General features: G+C 38.0%; 2 long non-coding RNA genes across 4 annotated transcripts in view; one reads left to right on the plus strand and one right to left on the minus strand.

Annotated features, from left to right (window-relative positions):
• LOC311431799 overlaps nucleotides 1-25,028 on the minus strand; it is a 38,395-nt gene extending 13,367 nt beyond the window's left edge. Inside the window, exons 1-9 of one of the 3 annotated variants that reach the window (XR_014689647.1) lie at nucleotides 24,874-25,028; nucleotides 23,473-23,517; nucleotides 20,798-20,831; nucleotides 18,630-18,690; nucleotides 18,139-18,177; nucleotides 12,401-13,503; nucleotides 7,363-7,620; nucleotides 4,699-4,912; nucleotides 2,529-2,722 (exon numbers count right to left, since the gene is read on the minus strand). This is a non-coding gene — a long non-coding RNA (uncharacterized lncRNA). Of the gene's footprint in view, nucleotides 1-354; nucleotides 2,723-4,698; nucleotides 4,913-7,362; nucleotides 7,621-12,400; nucleotides 13,504-18,138; nucleotides 18,178-18,629; nucleotides 18,691-20,797; nucleotides 20,832-23,472; nucleotides 23,518-24,873 lie in introns of those variants that run through there. The other 2 variants (XR_014689649.1, XR_014689648.1) reach the window with 2 other exon arrangements.
• The window catches only part of LOC311431801, a 32,038-nt gene that overhangs the window by 2,804 nt on the left and 3,968 nt on the right, over nucleotides 1-25,266 (plus strand). The window lies entirely within an intron of this gene.

Raw genomic sequence — 25,266 nt, forward strand, 5'->3', positions numbered from 1 at the left:
GGCATAGTACAAAAGTCCTCTGACAGAGGACTCATCAAGACCTCTCTGCAGAAAGCATTATCCTCACTCTTATTGCCTACAAAATTTTTCCAGAATCAGATTGGTGTCTGTTCTCACAGAGCACTTGAGACAGAGATGTGCAAATGGCTCCAACCAGAATCACTTGAGGCAGGTGAAACAAGATGAATATCACCAGCCCATTTCCCTATCTCTTTACATTAGTTTTCCCAAGTCTCATAGCTGCAACCTGCTTCATTAGATAGATACAGTTGTCAGGGATTTACAGAAAATGCGTAAGCACTGCATGGCATCACGTAATCTATACCAATTCTCTTGACATTTTTCAAACGGGGCAGAAACTTAGCTCTACCTCAGCACTAAAAGTGGCCTTCAGCTTTTGCAAGACATGCTTGGAGTGCCTGTGTCATACCAGAGTCCCCAGAGAGCATTTTAACTCCTTTCATCCTGTGATTTCCAGCTGGTATTCACTGCAGTTTAGCTTGCTGGAATCCCACCTGTCTGAATGCAATGACTACACTCTGAGAGCTTCAACTTACTTGTTTTTCTGCCTACTGAACACAGCTGTCAGACCTCTGTGTTTTATGCAAACACAAATGCATAAAGCAAAGCGTGTGTTCAGCATTGGCTTTGTTTATTTTCTGTCACTGTTTCACTGTAAATTTAGGATCTGAACACTCCACTTGAATCCAGGCAGACAGATGCATGCACTTACACATTTTTTATTACTAAAAAAAAAGTATTTTCCAACACTTAGATCCACTTACTAATCTTACAAAGCCTTCCTATGTAAAAGGTGTTTATTTTTAAGCTAAATTGCATCTACTTAACATAGAACGATATATCGTAAACATTAAGGATAAATCTGACATAGCTTAAGATAACTGGCAAACAAAAACATGTTAGCCCTCCTCTCAGAAACATAGAAATGTATCAGCAGTATATGTTGGCTTGCATTAAGATACGTGCACTTGCATCATTCCTTGCTGCCTGGTCCCCATTCCCAGACAGGATTTTTACCCTAGTTTTGCTGCCTTCCAGCAGTTCTGTTACATCTCAGCTGTAACCTACTCTTAACAGCGTTTGTTCTTTCTTTACTCCTTTACTGTACTCCTTTAGCTCTATTCACAACTGTCTTTACCCTTATTTACCTTATTTACTTTATGATGAACATTAAGAGTAGAGGTTGTACAAGTTTCTCCCAGTTTCCCCTTTCATGTCTGTTTGAACTGTTTTTGTGTGTGTGTGTTGTGTTTTGTTGTTAGCTTGCTTGCTTTTTAATAGAGGAAATTGAATCCAAAAGATCAGTTTCTAGGAATACTTCCAATTGGTAAAACATCCCAAACGTCCATATATATCAAATTCTTGATCTAACTGGTAGTCTGCACTGTTATTTCTTTGCCTTTATTCAATAAATAAATAAATGAAAATCTACTTCTGGCTAAGAAAAAAACTCTTCTTCCTTGAGCATCTCTCCAAGTATGGCACCATTCCTCATCTGATCCACTGGAAACATGACAATGTCATTTATCAAAATGTGTAGCATGGCTGGGAATGCCTTTCAGTGCTATTAGCGATTCTTTTATCCCAAGATTCCCATCTCATTATTTTGTTCCACTCCTGTTTTGTGAAAACCACCTTGCCAAGAAATCCCAAGGCCATGGATTTGTCTCACCCTTATTCATGTGTGGTCTTTTCTTTCAAACTGCGGATAAGAGAAACTTCTGAGAGAATGAACAGGAAATTTGTACCAACAGAAGTGTCTGAACAGTCTAACTCTCCTGGTGAAGCTCAGACAGGGTTCATTATGCAGACAGTATAAGCTATTAAAGCAGAAAAACAAAATTAGCTCTTATATCATTCAACAGTGCCTGTGCCAAAACAAGAAGTAAATCACTGAAACTGTGTATTATGCATGAGATATACAGCATTGCTGAAAATTGATTATTTTTTTTTAGTGATAAAAGGGAACTTGCACCAGAATGAGATGTGATTTTAAATTCTTAGCCTAATATCATTGCTAATTTTAATTGCTATTAGAAGAACCTTGTTTTCCTCTAAGGCATTATGTAAAGAATCATTCTAGCCCAAATAGGCATGGGAAATGTTTAAGGGCCATTACAGAGCAAACAATGAACATGAAAGCAACAGCAGCAAACTAGCAAATATCCCTGGCTGTGATGCCAGGATTTGGCTGTTTAGCTGTCAAGCAGACATTAACAGATGACAGATAAGTAATTATCCAACAAAGTTGGATGAAAAATGCTTAAATGCATCCAAAAAATAATGCAAAATAAAATCTGAAATTTGATGAATAGGAAAAATTATACATAACATAACAGCATAATTTCTGTGTAATATTCTTAATTATGAAATATTAACATTTCAGCATGTGAGGCTTTAATGGGAGTCTGGAATCCTGTTTCCAACACTGAGTGCTGCACAATTACATACAATGGGATCTGCACAACAGTCAGCCTGTGCTGAGACCAGACTTTGACACCCTGTACCTTGGGGGACAGCAGCACAAAGGCAGCATCCCACACCTTGCCCAGGAACTTCTCTGCAGAGTTGTCCAGTGCAACAATAGCAGCAGTGGAAGGCCCTTATCACTTCGCAGGAGGTGACTGTGGCAGGAAGGCAGAAAGGGGCTTTAGTGGCACACCCTTTTCCTCCCCTGACCTCAGGAAAACTCTGCTCATTCCTAAAGGGAGAGAAATGACACTGGTAAAGGACATCACAAGGAATCCCGAAAACAGTGCCTGGAAAAGGCAGTGGCACATGGATGAAATGGAGCATTTGGCAATAGATGGGGATACATCTGAACTTTAGACAAAAAGGAAATCTTTTAAGTAGCATGGGAGTAGGTGTGATTTGCTGATGAAAAATATATTACATGACCAAACTAGGACGGGCTGAACATGCAGCTAAAACCAGGGGAGGGAAGCAACCAGAAAGATGTACGTACATTAATATTGTCAAAGATGTAAGCAAATTCCACATTCACTGAAAAAAAAAAAAAAAAAAGAAAAGAAAAAAAAAAAAAAAAAAAAAAGAACAGCAAACCTAATTATCTAATTTCCTAAGCACAGGTAGCTTTCTCATAAGGATGGAAAATGGAATAAACCCATGCAGGTGAATAAATCCATTATCAAAATCTTGATCACGGTGATGGCACAGACTGGAATGCCTTCTTCATAAGTATCTACTGTGATGTGTCTTATTAAATGAGGGAACAAGGAAGCAAAAAAAAAAAAAAAGAGCACAACACAGAGTACAGCCCGATAGCCAAAGCACTTCATGTGCCATGTGCCATGTTTGTGCCATCCTCTAATATAAACTCACAGAGAAACATCCAAGTAGACAGATTTTAGGACAATTTGCAGATCAATTACTTTCTTTTTAACATGGTTGTGAAGAACACTTTGGACATTACACAAACATTTGCCCCAAACAAAAACCCGTTTGGGTTCAATAGCTGAGAAGTGCCTGTAGCCAAACAAACAGGCTGGCCATATGCAGAACAATTTCACAAAACAAATAACAGCACCAAGTCAATTTATAATCAGTTAATATGAAGTAAAACTGTAGCTTAAAATATCCCAGGAGACAGGAAGGTGCTAGAATAGCTGCTGTTGCTCTGTGTTCTAACTGGCAGGAACAATTTGGTAATAACAATTACATTTTAATTAGTAACAAAACAAGATGTTGTAAAAACTTGTACAAAAGACATAACGACAAATAAGAATGACAAATCCTGGCACCACAGTCTGAAAATAAATAAGTGAAAACCAGAAAGTATTAGTCATAGTTGTTACAACACTTAATTTGAAATATTTGAAGGAGTGAGAACAAGGCTGAATATTGGGACAAATGTGTGTTTTTTTTTTTTTTCCAATTGGACAACAAAAATCTTTTTGTGAATAATAGGATAGAAAAAATATTTAGACTGGAATGCAATATTCTTAGGTCACCAAGAAGTCTGATTTACATTTTTTGTCATAAAACATTATCTGTGTATAAATAAGGGTTGAGATTGGCCATGGATGGAAAAGGAGCCTATATGCTAACTCACTCATTAACTGTATATGAAGTATTCAGTCAGAACTGTAGCTAAGTATTTCAGAATGGTGCTAATGAAAAGTTATTTCCATTGTTTGCTGTGGACAGGCATATTTTCTGCCATCCTTCATTGCTTAGTGCTTTGCATTTTTCATAGGAATATAAGATTGCCCCCCTCCCCCTTTAATCACTAAATACTTTCCCTGCTGACAAAGACAACCATGTGAACAGTTTGCTGTCATTCAGTTATTATTAGACACATTAGACAGCTTCCTTTTACTTTTTTTTTTTTTTTTTTTAATAATAATATTGTCCAAGGAAGCTCTGTAAGTCTCATTATGTTGGGTTCATTGCCAAGGCTCATCAACAAAGGGGAAAGACATACAATAAAAACAAAACTAGTTATCTTTTAACCACATGTGAATTCCTGGCATGAGTGAAGTTGATGGGTGCCTTGCCATTTGTTTGGGATTTCACCCTGCAATTGTAGAAAGGGGGTGTTCCCGCTCTTTAAGGTTTTTCTCATGGAGCCATCAGAAGCACAGGAACACAGGATGTTGATATAAACCTGGATTCATACAAAGGGCCTGGGGTTTACATATCGAATCTGAAACTCACCTGCCTGAAGCCCTCACTCAGCAGCTCCTTGCTCCAGAAAGGCATGAAAAATTCAGATACCTAATTTTTGCTTATAAAATGGTTGGGGCACACGCAGAATTTCTTATGCCCTCAAAGGGAATTCACAAGTGATGGAAGTACCATTGTCTTTTCCTCCTTGTGAGGCCTTGTGAGACTGGTTTTCTTGGACAAAGGAAAAAAAAATGTGTTTCTTCTGCAAAATTAAGAAACAAAATAATATATATTTTGTCCTTACCTTCTGATGTCCGTATCATTTATTCAAAATTTAGAGTTTAAATCTACATATATGAGACTTAAGGTTAAATCTGAACATGAATTGAACAACCTTGCCCACTACCCAAGGGAATTTATTACTATGTCTCAAGTAAGTTAGAGATAAATTCTCTCAACTAGTCCTCTTAAATTGCCTCCACTTTGCCTATAGTAATTCAAGAGGAGTTCAAAGCCTGGAGTGATCTGAACAGTCCAAAGTCCATTCAACTAGTTCATACAGCATGCAAAAATGCAGTAGAAGAAACTACAAAATCCACACGCAACTCCCCCTGCTCCGTCACCTCCAAAGATGGAAGAAACAGGTTTGAATACAGCAGCGAATGCTTCAAAACACTGAATAAGTTGTATTGGTCTGCCTTTTGTCTGCTTTTGGGATTTCTGAGAAAGGGACTCCAATTTCAGGAGATAGCTGCTGAAGGTGGAGAGCTATAGCTTTTTTTTAATGAACGAGGTTTATGCTTACATGGGATTTCTTATTATCGTTGCATATTGACAAGTAGCTCCATAGACTCCACTCTTGCACACCTAACTCTACATATACCTTGCATGATTGCCTAACTATTGATGTCTCCAGACTGAAAAGATGATCCCTGAAAAGTCTTCAACTGATGGAGGATACAGGCACAGAGAAAAATAGAAAATAGAATTTCTTCCTGTGGCTCCTGAGCTCCAGAATTATAATCTCACTGATCTAACGGGATGTAATAATGCCAGTGTGAAACTGGGCTGTTCAAATATTTTCCTGGGAAAGTCATACTTCTGGGACTTGCACAAATGTTCTTGCATTCTCAAGAACATAGATTTGATGAAGTACTTTTGGACAGAAAACCAGTATTTCCCTTACACAGAATAAGTCATGCAGAGTGCATGACTTGCAATTGCAAAATAAGCAAAAAATGTCATCTTGGAAACATGTTTGAATTGACAAGTTAAGGTTAGAGATGCTTGAATATGCTGTCTTCTGGACACAAAATAAGGCTTACAGTTTTACCTGAGCAGATACTGAATTTTCTTATGTCTCTGTGTTGTGCATTGGCATTGCTGAGATCACTTTTACACAGCTGCCTTATGGCAAGAGGAAGGAGCTCACAATCTTCCTCCTTGTGGATTTTCACTTGTTCTACAGATATAACACTTTAAAACAAAAATCTCCTTCATTACACCTGTACTTTGTGTCCCATGACTTTATCTCTGACTGCGGACATATTGGCTCTTGATCTTTTGTTTCTACCTTAATTAAATGGAAAACAATTACTCAGAGGATCCAGTTATCTGGAAGTTTTCCATACAGAGATCTGAAAGCAGGAAGCTTTTTCTCAGTCTGGCTCTCACTTGTGTTGCTTCAAAGCACAACTGAGATAAATTATTTTCTGTTCTCTGTCCATCACATCATACTTGAGAGTATGACAGCCTCCCGTGGCATCACCTGCACTGGCACATGCAGACTGTTACAATGGTTACAAGAGCTGGCAGAGCAAAACGTGTGCTGAAAAATTGTCAAGAATGGAGAACAAAGTGCTAGGAACCAAGCAATTCTCAACATAGCAAAAAAGTTTGTTTGTTTGTTTGTTTAAAAAAAAAAAAAAAAAGCTTAACACTCTTGGAATTAGAGGATCTTTTGCTTTCCTGATCAAGTAATCCTTCTCAATTCTGTATATTAAAAAAATGAAAAAAAAAAAAAAAAGTTACAGTTATTGATTTATTAAATGATAAGTCTTGATAGACTATTCCTTCAAAAAAAAACAGATACTGTGATTGAGGTGACTCGTAAGATATAAATACAATAGCATTCCTTAAGCCTGTCACAATAATTGGTACACTGACCTATGCCTCATTTAAACAACTCTGAACACTTAAGCACTTATGAAAAGAAACAAGATATGTTTTCTCAAAAAGAAAAAAAAAAGAAGAAAAAATTAAAAAAAAAAAAAAAAAAAGCTGAAAGATTACATTTCATTATTGCCAAACCAGAAGGTACAAAACTGGTACAGTGCAGCAGCCAGAAAAGTTGTTGTGATCTTGCCATCTGAGAAGGAGTCTGTGCATACCAGACCCTGACATGGGTAGGCCTGGACCTTTTTCCTGTAGTACTGACACTCCTTCTCTCCCCTCCCCCCCAAAAAAACAACACTTTTAAACTCAAAGTCATGTTTCCCTAGAAAACTGAATCCTGCACTTTTTATACCCAGGAAACTCAAAGTGATTCAAGCATGTAGAACAGAGATGTTAAAAAGTTTATAAACAACTCTCCATTTGCCTTATACACTGCACATAGAGACCTCCTTGTATGCAGGCTTAGTGACAGCCAGCTTTCTGGACTGAAGAAAACTGCTGTTTCTCGTGGATCCTGGGAAATGTCTCATTTCTTACCTGCAGATGTTCCCTACCCCTCTTAAAAGTCTCTGCCTGAGACTCCTTGCTCTTCTCCCCCATGCTCCAGTTTCTGGAACTGTTGCGCTCCAGCTGTGCCCAGATGTTTCCCCAGGAAGGATCCATCTTCCTCCTCCTCCAGGAAGTCTCTCCGGTTCTGTCGCCCTTTTACCTTTTACCCAACATGCAAGCAGAGAACAAACAGAGCAGGCATGCCCTGTGCGTAGCAGTCCACTGCCCTCTGTCAATATTTTCCAACTTGTACCAGAAAAAGAGAGAAAAGCATTACAGGAAATAAGTCATTAAAGGATGTTACAAGCTAAAAAGATAGCTGAGTATTAAATGGCCACGGATGCCTATTCATTTATATGGCAGAGGACAGAGATGTCAGCCCTCGACAGTTTTTGCAGTACCTCCTATTCTGTGAGCATTGCAGGTCAAGTGAAACAAAAGCTGTCCTGTCACTGTACAGCATACACATTCATCTCTACACTAGCACCAGTCCTGTCAATCCACAGTTTTGATTTGTCTGTTTCTTGGAAAAGCTGTGAGGCCTTTAAGTCGGCAACCTCTGGTATGTCTGCACCACCTTTGTGGATCCACCAGCAGCAGAAGTTTGACCACCAACACAATCTGAGCAGACTTCTTATCCTCTTCTCATTTTTTTTCCCTTTAGCACTGTTTGGCCTGCACCTCCTTTGGCACAGATATTTGACCAACAAACATAAAACATAAATCCTTTTTTTTGTTTTGTTTTGTTTTTTTCAGTTCAAAGTGTCCAGAGCAATGAGATGGATTTACTCACCAGTACAATACCAGTGTCATGATGTGTGTCCTAGAGAATGCAAATCTGGGAACACAAATGGGTGGTGGATACATGTTCTGGCAGACAAAGCCAAATTCAGTGCAGTCCTCTGCCAAACTCTCTGGAAGTTACCCTAAAGCAAATTATCAAGTGCTTGGATTTACATTTGGGTAAAATAATTGCCAGCTTCAGAAGGGAGGTGAATGAGATGGCTGATCAATCTCAATCCCACTTCAACTGTGGCCAGGGAATAAATCCATACTTCAGAAGTGAATACAAAACACCACTACCAAAGGCAAAGTTTAACTCACCAGCAGCTATTTCTTAACATTGCAGCACTCCAGACTTCATCAATAACCAGAAATTTGGATGCCCTGATTCCAAAACCCCAGCCCCAAACCAAGTCCTAGCTTTAATATTGGGCAGCTGATGAATTCTGAAAACAAAATAATAAAATTGGGAATGGCCAATACTGACATGAGCACCCGCCCTAAATCTGAAGCATTAGAGAAGACCAGCTGTAACTTGAGGCTTTTAAATCAGGGTTTTAAACACCCAGACACTAACCCTAGCCATATCCCTGCTCATAATCTTAATTACACCTTTGGGACTGACAATAATAGAAAAAAATAAACTGGCCTCTATCCCTTCCAATGCTTCTTCTAACTCTCTGGTCAACATAAAGATCAGCAATAAACTGAGCTTTTAAGGCCAACAAACCCTCACCCTGACTCTGGCTTTAATTACTGGCAGGAGTTCCCTTTCATCACTGAAAGAAAGACGACATGTTGCCCACCAGTGATAAATTCCCCATTTCTACCTCAGAGTGCTCTATAAGGTGCCATACCAGACTGGGCTCCTGAAATTCTTGTACTGGGTCTGGCTGGGATATAACCACCACAATACTGGGTTTCCAAATTAAAACCCCAGCCCTAAATTCAATTTCAATTATGCTTAGTTGGATATGGCCTCTAATTCCAGTAATATCTTGTTTCAAATTGCCTTTTCCACACTTTGGTAGACCTTACTAAAGATGACTATATACTATACTGTACTTTTGAAGCTTTAGATTTCTAAGTTCTAAATTCAATTCCAACTTGAACCTAAACTTAACTCTTAGGAGGAGCCCCTTCTAGTAGAACAGAGAATATGAGGAAATTTCCCCTATATTATTTAATAATTTTGAAGGTCATTATTTGATAGTAATTATTAATATAAATAAATATTAATAAGTTTTATTTATTGCTGTCTTTGTAAGTCATATAAAGTGCACATCCTAATGTAAAATCTAGTTATATGGATGAATCAAAGGAAATCCAGAAGTAAAAGATAATATAAAATGCTGGTCCATCCAGTTGTCTCCCTTATTCACAATCACCCAAATCCTATAGAATGCAAAAAAAAAAAAAAAAAAAAAAAAAAAAAAAAGGAGGTTCCCTTAATATTAAACCTCAAACTTTAACCGTAGCTCCAACACTAATATTGATATCAACACCTGCAGTGGATACAGCAATTTAGTTTTAAAGGAAAGCAAATTATCATGGAGAAATACGTCATCCCTGTATTTCCCTCGTTTCTGGAGAATCCAACGGTAAACTGGAGGGAGTGAACTTCAGATTCCTGATTCCTAACACTAACCCTAGCCAGTACACCTGTAAAAATCTAGCTTCTGCAAAACAACATAGAACCTTTATCCTATCAAAAAACTGCCCATTTCCAAATTGTTAGGAATAATAACGTGCAGCAATGATCTGGGCTGTTAGGAAGGACTGACAATAGGAGAGCATGCCTCATAACCTGAAACCTAATCTCAGACCTAAATTCAAAGCAAGGTAGAGCCTTAACCTCATGCACAGGCCACTGCTAGCCCTAATCTTAATTATGACACTGTGCATCCCAACAATAAAACACACAGCATTTGCCTTTACCAACTCTGGTTGTCTTGTATTCTGAGTTCAGCAAGCCACAGAGAATATATTAAAAGATGAAATCTTGGAAATCCATTTCCAAACCCTATCTCTGACCTTAATTATTCGCAGGGTTAACCACATAACAGGAGTACATGCCACTTCTACCCTGTCATCACTAGCCGTCTTCCTAATTTTGCCAGGCCAACAGAATAAATAAATCACAAATGTCTTGAAGACTTGAATTCATGAATCCCAGATCTAACACTTGCACTAATTTAGCATATGTAATGAGTAAAGGAGGACATAGAGCATTCACCCCTTTCAGATGCTGCCCTCTTCCTGATTCTTCACTCCCTTCAGAAAACAATCACTTTGTTCTTACATTTCCAAATCCTAGCTCTAAATCCATGTTGAAGCTTAATGTTAGTTAGTACACCCCAACAAGCACTGGTCCTGTAAGAATTGTCCCCTTCTGGAGCTGTGGGTCCCGGAAATTTCACATTCTGACTCTTAAACAAACATTATACCTCTTTTCAATTATTTCTAACAGACAAACATGCAGATTGCAAATTCCTAGCAGATTGTTTCCACAGATTAATGCCACTAGATTAAGAAAAATTGGCCCCACTAATCTTCATTCTCCTCCCACCTATATGGAACCTACAGAATATTGCAATACCTGTAGCTCCTGAATCTGCAGAAACACCAAAATTAAACCAAGTCATGATTATACTCAGATTTATATCAAATACAAAAAGACACCTTAAAATATTCTCTTTTGTCAGCATTTGTCCCCTTCCTACTTCTGAGGAACTTGATAACTTAATATTGGCCATGTTTACAAAATCAGGGGAAAAAAAAATAAAGTAATCCTTTTCTGAAGTTACTGGGATCAAGTTAAATATGATTTTTATTTTTTTTTCAAATATTTTTCATAGATTATTCCTTTGGAGAGTCCATGCAGTAAATACCTCATTAGAATGATCTGGATAGTGAAAAAAAAAAAAATTTTAAACACGTCAACTTCACAGAAAAGTTGATAACCTTTCTTTACCTAAAATATCAAGAAATATATGATAATACACATTATTTTTAAACATAATTTAATATAATATTCTAAAACCTCACCTAATTTCTATGCCAAAAATTTAAAAATGCTCTTCATCAGAACTGATAGAAGGAAAGTATACAAAAACTACACAGTTGTTAGAAATTTAGTTTTTGCAGCAGCAACTATGATTTCAGTGCTAACAATTTAGTTACATACTTGATGCAAGTTCCCCACCTAGTGGAGTAATTTTTAATGCTCTAAAGGATCGCAATTCCTAACGCCATTTTTATTTCTGATTCATTTAAGGAGTATTTGTAATAGTCTCCATATATAATATTTTATAAATATTTAAGCTATACAGTTAATTCTTCGAAAATTAAAATTCATTTCACACAGTGACTGAAATATTTATAATAGCTTCAGGAAACAAAGGGCCAAAAGAACTACAGCAGAAAACTCAGTCACAGTAATCACTGTATCAACAACATAATTTGAAAAAAGCAGTCCCAGCTATTTTTTCACCTTGGTCTTGGTAGCTGGGCAAGGTTTATTTTTAGGAAATCCTATCTGCTTTACAAATGTTAACAATGATCACATATTAAAGAGCATTTTAGAGCAGGCAAAATATTTGCCCATATTTCTGACCACATACCTATGTACATCACACAGAGATTCCAGTGGAAGGGAAGGATCATTGCCATGCTGAAAGTCAAACTAGATGATCATAGGCATGCACGCTATTTAAATGTATGCATCATCATCATATTCCTCCCTGTGCCTGCAAAAATGCACAGGTCACATCCTGGACCTATTAAAGGTTAAGCTGGCCCCCAGCTCCTGAACTTGTAATCACACGTGTAGCACATGGCGTGGAGAAATAAATGTCCCTGCAGGTCAGCTGGCCCTGAGCCACCCAGGGAGGCAAAGGTCAAGGCAGAGGACATGAATTTCCCCTCCGTTCTAGCTGGTGACCGGCGTGCTCCCAAGGCAATGGGTGTAATGCACGGCGGTCCCAGCGTGACAAGTCACTTCATCACTGCATGGCCGCCTTTCAGGGCACCTGCAGTTCACAGCAGTGTTCAGCTGTGACTCGACAGCAAGAGTGGGGTTACAGTGCTCCTGCACTTGAGATAATGAAGGTATAGATTATAGCAGTGCCCACATCAGACAAAGGAGGTCACACGTCCTGACTCGATACAGATCAACGTTATAAATGTGGTCTCATATAACACAAGCTTCAGCAAGGTGCCTTGACTCGTTTGGTGCACTTACCAGAACTCATTTCGCCGGTATCAGAGATCAGATTCCCCCCTGATGATGAAAGCTGCAGTTTAACCTCCTGTGCCATGCCACCAAGCACGAGGCCCTGCAGATAGCAGTGGGCTGACCTGGGAGATGGAGCTCCCCACCAGAGCACGGTCGCAGAATCACAGGACGGCTGAGGTTGAAAGGGACCTCAGGAGGTCACCTCGCCTTGCTCCTTCTTGGAGGACAAACTAAAATACAGAGCCACACAGCCTGTAGTTGTACAGCTCCTTTTTTTCAAAGTACTGAAAAACAACCTCAGCAACTCCAGTACACTTTTTACATGATTCTAAACAGAAAAGGATTACATTACAGACCTCCTCCAGCAACCCCAAACTGGAACGTGTAAGGAATCAAGTTCATATCAAAGGCTCAGTGTGGAGCTAGCAGGCCCTAAATGACCCTGCTGAGTAAAGGCCTCACTTCTTCAAAGAACCTTTGCTGCAAACCCGTCACTGTCACTTTGTTTTCACCACTCACAGGGTGAGTGTTGCAAACCCTCATACCCACGGGGCTGTTCAGATGGCCGGGGTTTAACTCGCTCCACAACTGAGCCAGCTGCTGCAGGTGGCCTCAGCCAACCTTCCAGCCCTTGGCACAGGCCTGTAAGCATTTCATGGCTCAACAAGGGCTGCCAAATACCGGAGTGCAAAAACCCCAAGCACAATGACAAGGAAGGATTGGCCTTAATTATTAAGTTAGACCATGCAAGCAATCTGGTCCTGGCCATCCAGTCAGAAACAGGAGGGCAAAATTCATAAGCCCTCTTCACCATTCTCCTGCTTGTAAAGGTGCCTTACACTCTTCAGCTGGAGCTACACAGGCCTTTTGCTGACACACTGCTTTTCATGTTTTTCTTTTTCAGTGTCAATAGTCTACTGATTTCATCTGCTGCTCTGCTTATAAGATCCCTTTATTTCTTCCTGAGAATCAATAAATATTACTGTCCTTCAGAGGCAGGAAGATAGACTGGGTAATGATGTTCCCTGCTTGCTAGGTTCCATCCACTGAGATTGCAACAGCAAGGCTTCTGGTAATGAGCTAGAAAAACTCTGCAATATTCTTCCATCCTGCTGGCCACAAAGGAGGCAGCTCATGTGCTCTCAGTATATATTCAATTAGGTGCTAAATTTTTGTAGTCTGACTGAAATTAGTTTGTTACCTGAATGAAAACTGACCTTCTCTTCCTTGACAAAATGCCAATAACCAGAAAGGGAAAAAAAATATAGAATGCTCTTAATAGAGGAGTATGCCTTGATTTTTATACTTGTTCACACAAGGATTACTGAGAAATCCCTTGATACTGAGAAGCTAGCCTTTTATAAGGATGTAGCTATAAGGCACTGCTTCAAGAGTAAGAACTAATGTAAGTTCACAGCTCTGACTCTTTTTTTTTAATTTCCCTTATGGAATTGCATGAAGCTCTCAGTACTCCAGCAACGCAAACTGAAGAAATCAAAATGAATTTTGGAAGCACACTTCAGAATTCCCACCCAGCCAAATGTCACCTTATTTGCCACCTACTTCATTGGTGTTAGGATTGTAACAAATTTTAAAGTAAATTATTATGGGAAAAAACATTTTTCACTTGGCATGATGAGACAGAGAGAGTGAGGGAGAGAGAGAGAAAGCTGAACTCTTCCTTGAAATTTGTGGAAAAAGAACAAAAAAAGAAAAAGAAAAAAAAAACTGTGTTTGAATTAGAAAATATAACAGTGGTAAATGGAAGTTTCTAGAAGTGATGAGCACATGGAAATACTGACTAACAAAGAAGATATTCACACATTGCTAGTCAGAATTGCAACTGTGGCACTGGAGTATGCAAGCTTGCTATGTACTTTAATTTGGAATAAGGTCACAACCATCTATAATTCACACTAGTGGCAGTGCTAGTGCCCTTTTGGGCTTTGTGGTAGGGTTGTTGGTTTTGTGTTTTGCTTTGTTTTTTGATTTTTTTTTTTTTTTGAGTTATATTAAATTAAGCTGGCATCTGGTGGCTTTGGCATCTTTGGGCTGCCTGGTGCTTTCTAACAGTATGAGAGATTCTCCTTTCTTAATCACAGTTCATGAAAGGATCCCTTAAAAAAACTTGTGCTGTTGTGAGAACACAGCTCACTGTTCGGAAACATAGATTCATATATCTACAGCTGAAGGCAATTTTCTGCAGATTGCCACTGTGCAGCTACAGGAAGAGATGGAACATTTCTTCATTATATTATCATTATAATTAGGGTCACACTGGACACAGAGTAAATATCCCATGGGATTGGGTAGTGATTCCAAATTCCAAATTCTTTTTTTTTTTTTTTCCTAAAGATGATAAATGCAAAACATTTTAAGTAGCTGTTGTCCCTTTTTTATGTAGGGTACATGGGCAAAATTTGTCACATTGTTCTTTTATGAATTGACCATTTACTAAGTACTTCAGATATTCTAAAATGCTATTCACAGTCAAACATTGTTTGTTAGGAAGGATGATATTCAGAGTTATGATTGTGAATACTGTGGGAGACATGTACTCTATGTGTATATGCCTTGTTTTGTCTTCCTCTGATCTGTACCACAATTCTTAACTGTGGGTTTACAAGAGAGGTTTTAAAAAAACTGGAACTTTCAGCTTTTAGTATATAGCACCACAGATTCATCACTTATTACCTACTAAAACAAAGCCCAGGACACAAAGAGGATGAGTTCATACTGCCCAAGCTAAAAATCATGGCTCTATATATAGTTCATGCAGCAAGACAGGTCAAATCGCTGTCTGAAGGAGCTCTCTGAATTGCTTTCAGGAGATGTCTGTCTTTCTCCATTGACTGAAGAGGGAAGGTAGAATGGCTGATGACTAAACCTAGACAGGAAAAGTCTTAGATGTTTTGGGGGAAGATTCTGATGTAAATTAGGATAACCTCAAGGACGTAACTACATTAAACTCTGAGTTTGTTATTGGCTCAACAGCAGATAAACATTTCTGATTGCAAGGTTGAGATCATCTTTCTTATGAAAACACCAATGGAAAGCTTCATTGGGCAAGGATGTGGTTGCTGCTGTCATCACATAAAGGTTGCGATACGCAGATCTTTGAGAGCTTTTTCCATTCAGAGCTTCTGTCTTACAGTTAAGCAAAGTAGATTGCCACCCTGTCCTTTGAATTGGCCCTTCAAATCCTTGTGTTTTCCTGCCTGCCAAAGATAGGAAGAGATTAAGGGTGACTGACAGCAGAAAAAAATTATGCAGCCACATATACGTTAATCTTGCCATCTTTTCTACAGGATTTGGAAGGAGAAGGATATTTTTAACTGCTCCTTTGTCTTGCTTTTGGACTAGCCACTGATTTCCCAGCACCCTAGAAAACAATTCTAAAGATCTGTCACAGAAAAAATAATTCTTTCAAGACAACTAATCTCTCCATTCAAGGCATTCATATGAAAGCAATTCTACATTCTTCATATTGGCCAGCATATTTGGTCTTGAGTCTCAGGCCAGGAAAAGACAGAGAGACTGATAAACATTTCCTTTATCACAGTCTTAACTAACCAAATATAACATAACATTTGAAATTAAATCAGTATACTTTCACATGTTAGCAAACTAGATCCATCAGCCTGTTTCTGGTCACAGGCTGCAAAGGGTTTTTTTTTGACCTCATATAAAACCAAAATCTTATCCAAAGGTCTCCTTAAGGGCAGGGGCTCAGAATCTTGACTTATATGATCTGGCTACATAACTTATATTAATTCAAAAATGTTAACCCAGTTAGTATATAGAAGCTGAGATCCAAATTATTTTTAATAAGATCTATTCATTTCTCAAACAAACAAACAAACAATGAAAAAAAATACTCTAATATTCGTTCTACTCTCTGTATTTTCAGCATCATTAGGTCATGCTTTTCCAGAGCTTACCCTCTGAACATTGTTACCACTGCACCTCAAACAGGTCCTTGTCTTTGACTATTCAAGGCATCATTAGGTATCAAACCAAAAAAAGTAATCTGCTACATTTCCCTAACCACCATCATTTGTTATTACTATTTTTTTGGCCATATTGGATACCATGACAACATATTCTGGACAGTGAATGTCTGAATGACGATACTTATAAGGAACATAAATGAATGTACTTTGTTCACTTACAACTAAGTATGATCACTTCAATTTTTCATTTTATTAATATTTTACATACATAAAGATCCTTTTGTCCTAATGGATTCCAAAGCAAACCATTAAAAAAAAGGAATTGGGGTGATTTAGATATTACTTCCCATAATTGGATTATATGTTCCTTGCTTCTGTGTTAAATTACTGTAGCAGTTCAGCCTACAGATGACCAAAGTCTCTGATTTCTCAGTTGAGAAACAGCCTTCTCTTTGAGCAACAGACTTGTAATTGTAGAACAGAATTTGTCAAAAGATCCATTCTATCCTCAGCTGAATTAAACTCATAAAAGATGCAAGAACACATTTGTGCTGCTGATAGTGACAGTACCAGCTCTGCAGATGTCACTGTTGCTGTCAGTTTGCCCTACATAACTCAGGCAATCTTGGGTATCTTTCCAGAAATTAGCACAAAGCCTGATTCAGTCCTTTGCTTTTATGCTTGGCCTTTATAGTACAGGGAATTATAGCAAGCAGGAAAAGAAGGATGCCATGTGGATAGCAATTTCTAATTAATTTATATTTTCAGTATCTGAACTACAGTTTCAGCAAGCTATTGGTCACTAATTTGGCCCTTTGGGGTTAAGTCCCTGTAGGTCTCTGGCTTTTGGAACACATTTGTAAACCAGGCTGAACATGAAGGTCTAACTGGTGCAGAACAAGATCTTTTGAAGGACCAATATTCAATTATATTTTCGAAGTTCTGCATTATAAGAGGTTAGTGGGATATCCACAGGCTATCTAAGGTTAAGCTAAATTACACTTATAAAAGATCTATTTATTTTAGGATTTGAATTATAAAAAAAAAAAAAAAAAAAAAAAAAAAAAAAAAAAAAAAAGTAAAAGAGACAAATCACCAGATTGTAACAGTCATGTTTTGTTTGTTTGTTTTCCAGAAACTCAACAGATAAGACAGGTACCCATGCAAGTTATGGTTTGGAATTTTTACATTCCTAAATTTAAAAGATCCTTAGTGTTAAAATTGCCTCATGTGACATCTAACTGGCCTGGAAAAAGAAGTTAAACTGTTAAGAGTCTCGCTTACCTGATGTAGATTGCTGTAGGAAAAGTTGCCACAGAAGATTTATTTACTCACAAGTATTATTAAAGAATGGTTAAAAGATTTTTGTTTTGGGATAGGAGGGCTTTTACACCAGCTAAAGAAGGGATACCTACGAGAAGTCTGTGAGCATTATTTGGGGGGAAATGGCATAAAAAAACAATGGCATAAAACAGCCAAAATCCATGAAGAGAATTAAATATTAAATTACTTAAAGAAGAAGAGCTAGAAAAATTAAAATGAACTACAACAAGGAAAAATAAAAAAAAAAAAAAAAAAGAGAGAGAGAGAGAGAAGGAAGAAATCAGAAACAGTATAAAGAAAAACTAAAAATGACAAACTGTTCTAAGAAAAGATGAAGGAAATTACGTGCCAGTAGAAAATCTGTCAACTGTTAGTGACTAAAACCAGCACAACTAAAATAAAACAGTTTAAAATCATATCTCCTTGTGAGCTATGATAGATAAGTCAGCTTTAACCATTTTGGTTTACCTTAATATAAGAGAGATTTGATCACAGTATCCTGGATAACTGGAAAAAAAAAAAAAAAAGTGTTAATTCTGTGAATGGTAGTAAGTGGTACCAGTAACTGAGATACAGGATTACGGAGTACTATCATCCAGAGGGCCATGCAGAAGAATAACAAGGGAAGAGACACAAAGAAGAAAATACTGGCACCTAAAATACTGCAAATAAATTAGAATTACTAATTTAGTTGGAAAGAGATTAGGAGGTTTTAGTGGGATGATTTTCTAAGGATGTGCCTTAGAGTGTTTGAACGGTAAGATGACTGTGCCTGCCTGTCAGTGGACATAAATTTATTAGAAAGGATGGGGGGAAATCTTATTTTAATTAAACAAAAAGACTACTGAGTTAGTCATTGATTGTCTCCAACTGGACTGATAAGTGGCAACAATGTTCCTCAAATTATAGCGCAGTAGGTAAATATGGCTGCAATTCACTGGTGTGGCATCAGAACTTACCTTGCTAAGAGTGTGGAGTACTTTCTTCATCAGGCTGATACTTATGGACATTATTATATCCCTATAATGTAGGCAAAGGAAAGAGAATTAATCCTGAAAAGGAAAGAGAATTAATCTTCTCCACAGAGAAAGGCCCTAGTGTATCATGTTGCACTCATGTGGACCTGGCTATTGAAAAATTAACGGCAGTATTTTGGAGAAATACTACTGCTCAGTAACTCAAGAAGAGAAGATAAAAGACACTAACCTAAGTATTATAAAAGATCATATTGGCATTGTTTTAAAAAGGCAAGACGGGTGGTAAGTTTACAGATATAAAACTACAGTGGACACTCAGCGTGTATAGGTGGAATCTATCTGGTAAAAGAAAGGGTTTATGTCTTATGTGTTTATGTCCTAGCCAACACAGAGAACAGCTGCTATGAATCAGCAAGAAGCCACTTATCAGACATGTACAGGAAAATACCCTACGAAATACTCAAAGAAGAGTATTGATACCTCTTTGAAAGTTTAGACTGGATCCCTAGACTGCGTGTATAAATTAAGGAATATAACCAGTACCCTATAGACAAGTCTTACCACTGTCTTGTCTAATACACAGAATGATTCAGGAATAGAAAAAGAAAGACAAAATTTAGAGAACATCAGGCTCGGAGAAGCTGGAGAAAAACATGCTAGTATACAACAGATCTGTGAAACTCGAGCCATTCAGCTGGTAAATCTCACTGTTCACTTTTAGAGCAAGAAAAAGCCTACCATTAAGGTCAAACAAAGTTGAACAAAGCACAGTCTCCTGCAGGCACAAAAATCCTATTTGGTTGACCAAATATACATGAAGCTTATAACACTGAAGAAACATATCATGTATAACTTCAAGTTATATATTCCGAATGTGGAATAGCCTTATTGCTGTCATATCCCTACTGAGGTGTAAGAAAAATGTTGCAGCTATCACAAGAGCATAGAATTCATCTGGAAGTTGATGAGCCTTCAAAGAAACCTCGTTGCTTGATTAAAACTGTGCTGAAATTCATCCTCCTGGAAGGGATTTAATGTTCATTGGGATACTATTGATGCAAGTTGCTAAATTTTCTCATCTGCTTCAAGAAGCATAGTTGAAACCCTTTTCAAGTAGTAATGCATACAAAAATGCAAAAGGAAGGAAGGGAGAGCAAGGCTATATACTATAAAAATAGTCACCTGTGCTGAAAAACTTCACCGAATTTTAAGCCAACATTACTGCATGCTGCAGCTAATCAGTCTTTTTTTTTTTTTTTTTTTTTTTTTTTACTCTTTTGACTTGTCAGTAAAGGAATTAAGTGATGACTTGTACCAAATTTTAGGAAGTAAGCTCAGTAAATGATAATGGACCACTTACTACAGCTAAAAGCAATAATTACTTCTTTTCATGAAAGTTGGACTCTCTGAATGAGGCTGTAATTGGCAAGTGTTGTAACCGTCCACAACACAAATTCCTTCATGAGCTACAGCGATGGCAGCTCTTTAACATGTGCCTTCAGTTCTACAAGGCTGAAATTCAACATGCAGTCAGCCAGCTTAGAGGTTAAAAGGGGATATATATCTGTCTACCAACGAGACAAGTGCTTTCTCCAGATTGTCTCTGATTATGAGAAAATGACAAGAAGCTAAAAAAAATGCAAGAAGTGATGGCTCTGTTTTGCAGTAAGTAGACAAGCAAAGAGATGGGAAGGTATTTTGGTTAGATGTTATTAATCTCTTGACAGAAGAAAACTTTTGCCTGATTTAAAATGTGATGCATGAGGAAAAATTTCACCACTTAGAAGACAATAACTTTTTCATTATAAGACATATGGTCAAAAATACTGTGAGTTTAAAACAGACACGTAGTATGGGAAAAAAATAATATGGTGGTTAGGTTGCTTGTGGCTCAGTAAGCTTTTAAAAATTTTAATTATATACAAGCATAATTAAGTGCTTGTTTTTCTGAGGTATCTAAATCATTTTATTTCCACATTATTTTATTACAATACATTAATGAGAACATACGACTCGGAAGCAAACAATTCTTGATTTTCTTTCTTTCTTGATGAAAGCTGTTAATTTTAGCCAGTAATGAAATTATTCTTTTTCCAATTATGGAAAAAGAACAAGTACTTCTCCAGGAACTACTGGCCAGTCAGACTCACCTTTGTGCTGGTCAAGATCATGGAGCAGATCCTCCTGGAAACAATGCTAAGGCACATGGAGAACAGAGAGGTGGATGATGACACCTAACATGGCTTCACTAAGGGCAGATCGTGCCTGACAAATCTGATGGCCTTCTACAAAGGGGTTACAGGATTGGTGGACAGGGGAAGGGCAAATGACATCATCTACCTGGACTTGTGCAAAGCATTTGACACTGTCCCACATTATATACTTGTCTCTAAATTGGAGAGACATGGATTTGATGGATGGTGGGTAAGGAATTGGCTGGATGGTCACACAAAGTGTTGCAGTCAACAGCTCAATGTCCAGGTGGAGACCAGTGACAAGTGGTGTTCCTCAGAGGTCAGTACTGGGAGCAACACTGTATAAAATCTTTGTCAGTGACATGAAGAGTGGGATTGAGAGTACCCTCAGCAAGTTTGACAATGACTGCAAGCTGTGTGGTGCAGTTGATGTGCTGGAGGGAAGGGATGCCATCCAGAAGAACCTGGTTAAGGTGGGCCTGTGGGAGCATCATGAGGTTCAACAAGGCCAAGTGCAAGGTCCTACACCTAGGCAGGGGCAAGCACAAGCATGAATACAGGCTGGGATTGTGAGTAGCTCTGAGAAGGACTTGTAGGTACCAGTGTATGAGAACCTCGACGTGAGCCAGCAATGTGTACTTGCAGCCCAGAAAGCTAACCATATTCTGGGCTGTATCAAAAGAAGCGTAGCTAGCAGGTTGAGGGAGGTCATTCTCCCCTTCTACTCCACTCTCACGAGACCCCACCAGGAGTACCGCATTCAGCTTTTGGGCCCACAATATAAGGAAGCCATGGACCTGTTGGAGCAGGCCCAGAGGAGGGCCATGAAGGGGTGGAGCTCCTCTCCTATGAAGAAAAGCTGAGAAAGCTGGTATTATTTCGCCTAGAATAAAGAAGGCTCTAGGAAGAGCCTTCTAGGACTTAATAGTGGCCTTCCAATATTTAAAGGGGGCCTACAGAAATGATGGGGAGACATTCTTTATCAGGGAGTGTAGTGACAGGAAAAGGGATAACAGCATTATATTAAAGGAGAGTATGTTTAGATTAGGTACAAAAAAGAAATTCTTCACCATGAGGGGGTGAGACACTGGAAAAATTTGCCCAGAGAAGTTGTGGTTGCCCCATCCTTAGAAGTGTTCAAGGCCAGGTTGGACGGGGCTTTGAGCAACCTGATCTAGTGGAAGGTGTCCTTGCCATGTCAGAGAGTCGGATCTTTAAGGTCCGTTCCAACCCAAACCATTCTTTAACTCCATTATTCCTTAAAACTAATTCCTTTTTTAAATTACTCTCAGCAGTTTTTCAGCTCAAGAATTATTTCGCACAGAGGTTCTTTCTGGATAAAAGGCTGGTGTGGTGTCCTAAATTACTTGAGGAAGATACATTTAAACATTAACTCAAAATAATTAGTAATTACTTCTAAGTTGTTAGGTATTCATTACTTATAACAAGAGTGATAATGTTTTAGAGAGGATAAGCTTAGTCACTGTTTTAAGTGAAAGACCGAATTCAGGAATTCAGTTCTGTTAAAGAGTTTCTGGTTACATTTCATAGTAAATTCAGAAAAATTGCTAATGTAGCTGTATCCATATGTAGAGGGTATTTATACAGACCATCCCAATGTCTGAGAACATTTATATAAACAAGTAACATAACATCAGTCTCTGGGATAATATTCTACAAAAGTATAGTAAGACATCTTCCTGAAGACCTAAACGATCTTAAGTCATCTAACCATGATCAAAACACCATCTCTAACCTGGCCCAAATATAAACAGACACTTGGTCATTTCAGCTAGGGAATCATAGTAGATAAGGATGGCTTTATCCTTCTGTATACACAGTTATGGAAGTAAATGCTTTCTAATGCATTATATATTTTCAGTTGGCTACATATCTAATATGCTTGCATTACTTCCATTATTGTCATATATGAGCTCTTCTGTTATTCTTGATCTTCACAGGACTTGTGCAGTGTAAGAAAACGTTAACCACAATTTTTACCAAGGCAACAGCAAATCAGTGGTAGACCAGTAAATTCAGGTCACAAGGTGATGTCCCAGTTCTTAAGCCAACTTTACATAATATTGCCAAAGTAAATATAAACTTTGCATCCTAAAAATATCCTGTGTCCTCTTTGAACTGAGGTTTTGGTGAGCAAAAAGCTGACAGTAATAACACTCTTGGCTATTTCTACATTATCTAACCAGAAAGATGTGACTGGAGGAATGGTAAAAGTAACCTTGAAACTTATTTGCAAAAGTAAATTTTGTAACATAGCCCTCTCAATTAACATAGAATATTGCAAAAGAAACACTGACTTCAATAACCTATGCTAGTCTAAATTATTTATTTTGACAGTCACTCAAGAAAGTGATGTTTCAGCTATGACTGCTGACCTTCCTCAAGGTTTCTTCCAAATGAGTCAAAGCAAACTCTCCAAATATCTAGAGGAAATGCAATGTCAAAACACTGATCTTCAGAATAACTGTCAACATGTATGACTAAATTAAATTAACCTGAACTGAAGATTAAATGTTATTGTTCTGAAATGCGTATCAATCTTTATATTCATTGAGGGAACTGTACCAAGATAACCTTGATAATTTCTGTGGATTTGGGGAGGAGGATACAAACACTTGGCTCCTTAAATTGAGTGATCAGCAGTCAGCGTTGACCTGTGGAAACAATGTACGTGAAATGCCAACAGTTTCATTTCTAATATTTCATATCTGAGGTATTGACAATGTTGGATGCAATAAATCATGCTTTGGGAAGAAGAAGTTGTATGTTCTCACATATCAAATCACAACAGTTATTTAACAGCAGTAGTGTTATAGGGGTTTTTAACGGTTATGGCAGAGTTTCTGCAGTCAGTGAGAGTATCCAAAGAGAGCTTGTATGAAACAACTGCAGTGCATTTAGATTTTAAAAGACAATTATTCTATTCATATCACTTCCACTGGTAAGAAAATAATTACAGTAAAGCAAGGAATAAGCTCCACCAAAGACTAAACTACAAGGGTTACTATAGCTGCTATTTACAGAAACAAAGCTTGGAAAGATTTTATGTAGCTATTAGTCATACATACGATCATCTCAAACATGTAGGCTTCCTTAAGGGAGCTGGCGTTGCACTGCTTAGCCCTCAGTTAGTTATTTAAATCTAAACTGTCTACTTCTCATCTCTTTGAATTTAAATTCCTGGCAGGGTAACTGTGAGAGTATATGTGTGCAATTTTTTTAATTTATTTAACTGAAAATAGAAGCCATTGCAAATTGAGAAAAAAAAAAAAAAAAAAAAAAAAAAACACACCTGGACCGGGGCTGTTAGTTGTGAGACAGTCATCACTGCTTAGCACATGCCAAGTCAAAACTGTTTTTTTTTTTTTTTTTTTTCCCTTGATATTCACAGATAGACTTCTTGTTATTTGAAAGCTCAGCAATTCTTCATTTAAAGCTCCTGTATCTCTTAACACGCCAGGAAAAGTACATGAGCCAAAATGTGCCTTTGGGGAGGTTTTACACTGCTCTGCACGGTTGGCTGTTCCTACATGGAGAGTCTACAGTTATATCATTTGATTCTAGCTGACATTTAAACCTTCTGGATCTGTGAGGTTTTGAGGGCAAATTCAGTCCAGTTAAGAAAGACATTATTCAAAAATTTTAAATGGTTTCTTTCCTTTGTTTCACGGTAGAGGCTGCTATCATATAAACTACTCCTCAGCCTATTCTTAACCTTCCTGTAGTAACTGCAGCTCTAGGAAATATTTGTATGCATAATCCATGCAGTTGAAGGAGCTAAATTATTCAGTGAAGAATCTTTTCCATCCTTCAAATCTTGGCAAAGCCTGCTACTGGACTATCACACTCTGATTCCAGTAGCTTCTCCTTCCTACGGTTACTAGCAATTTGCTAAAAAACAAAACAAAAAAAAAAACCCTGCTTAAGTTTGCAATTTCTTATGAGCATATATGATCTCTAACATCTCTTTCCTTTCTTGTTCAAAAGAGGACTGAGAAAATCCTGCTGACCTTGTTCCACCATTGGAAGAGTGCTCTGTACTGTCCTTTTCCTCCTCCCTCCATCGCTTCCCAAAGGCAGCCTTCTCTGCTGAGGGTCTCTGTTTGCCCTTCTGCTGCCTGCCTCTCAGCAGTGGCTCCCTAGTCATGGTCAGATGCAAAGACCATATTGTTTTAACCTGTTCATTTCAAATAAAGTCAAAGAGCTTGTCTTGTTTTCACACCTGGGGAAATGAGCCAGGGATTACCTAATTTACTTTAATTGATTCAGATTCTTAGTTAGTGTTCCAAACTGAAGGCTCGCTTACTACATTGTGAGCCAAGTTCATCAGCTGTAATTGCAATTTAAGTCCTTGGGCTGGTGCTCCTTGGCTACTTTATAAGGCTCTTCATCCAGAATGTGCT

Source organism: Aythya ferina (assembly GCF_964211825.1).
Source record: "Aythya ferina genome assembly, chromosome: 2".
NCBI lineage: Eukaryota > Metazoa > Chordata > Aves > Anseriformes > Anatidae > Aythya > Aythya ferina.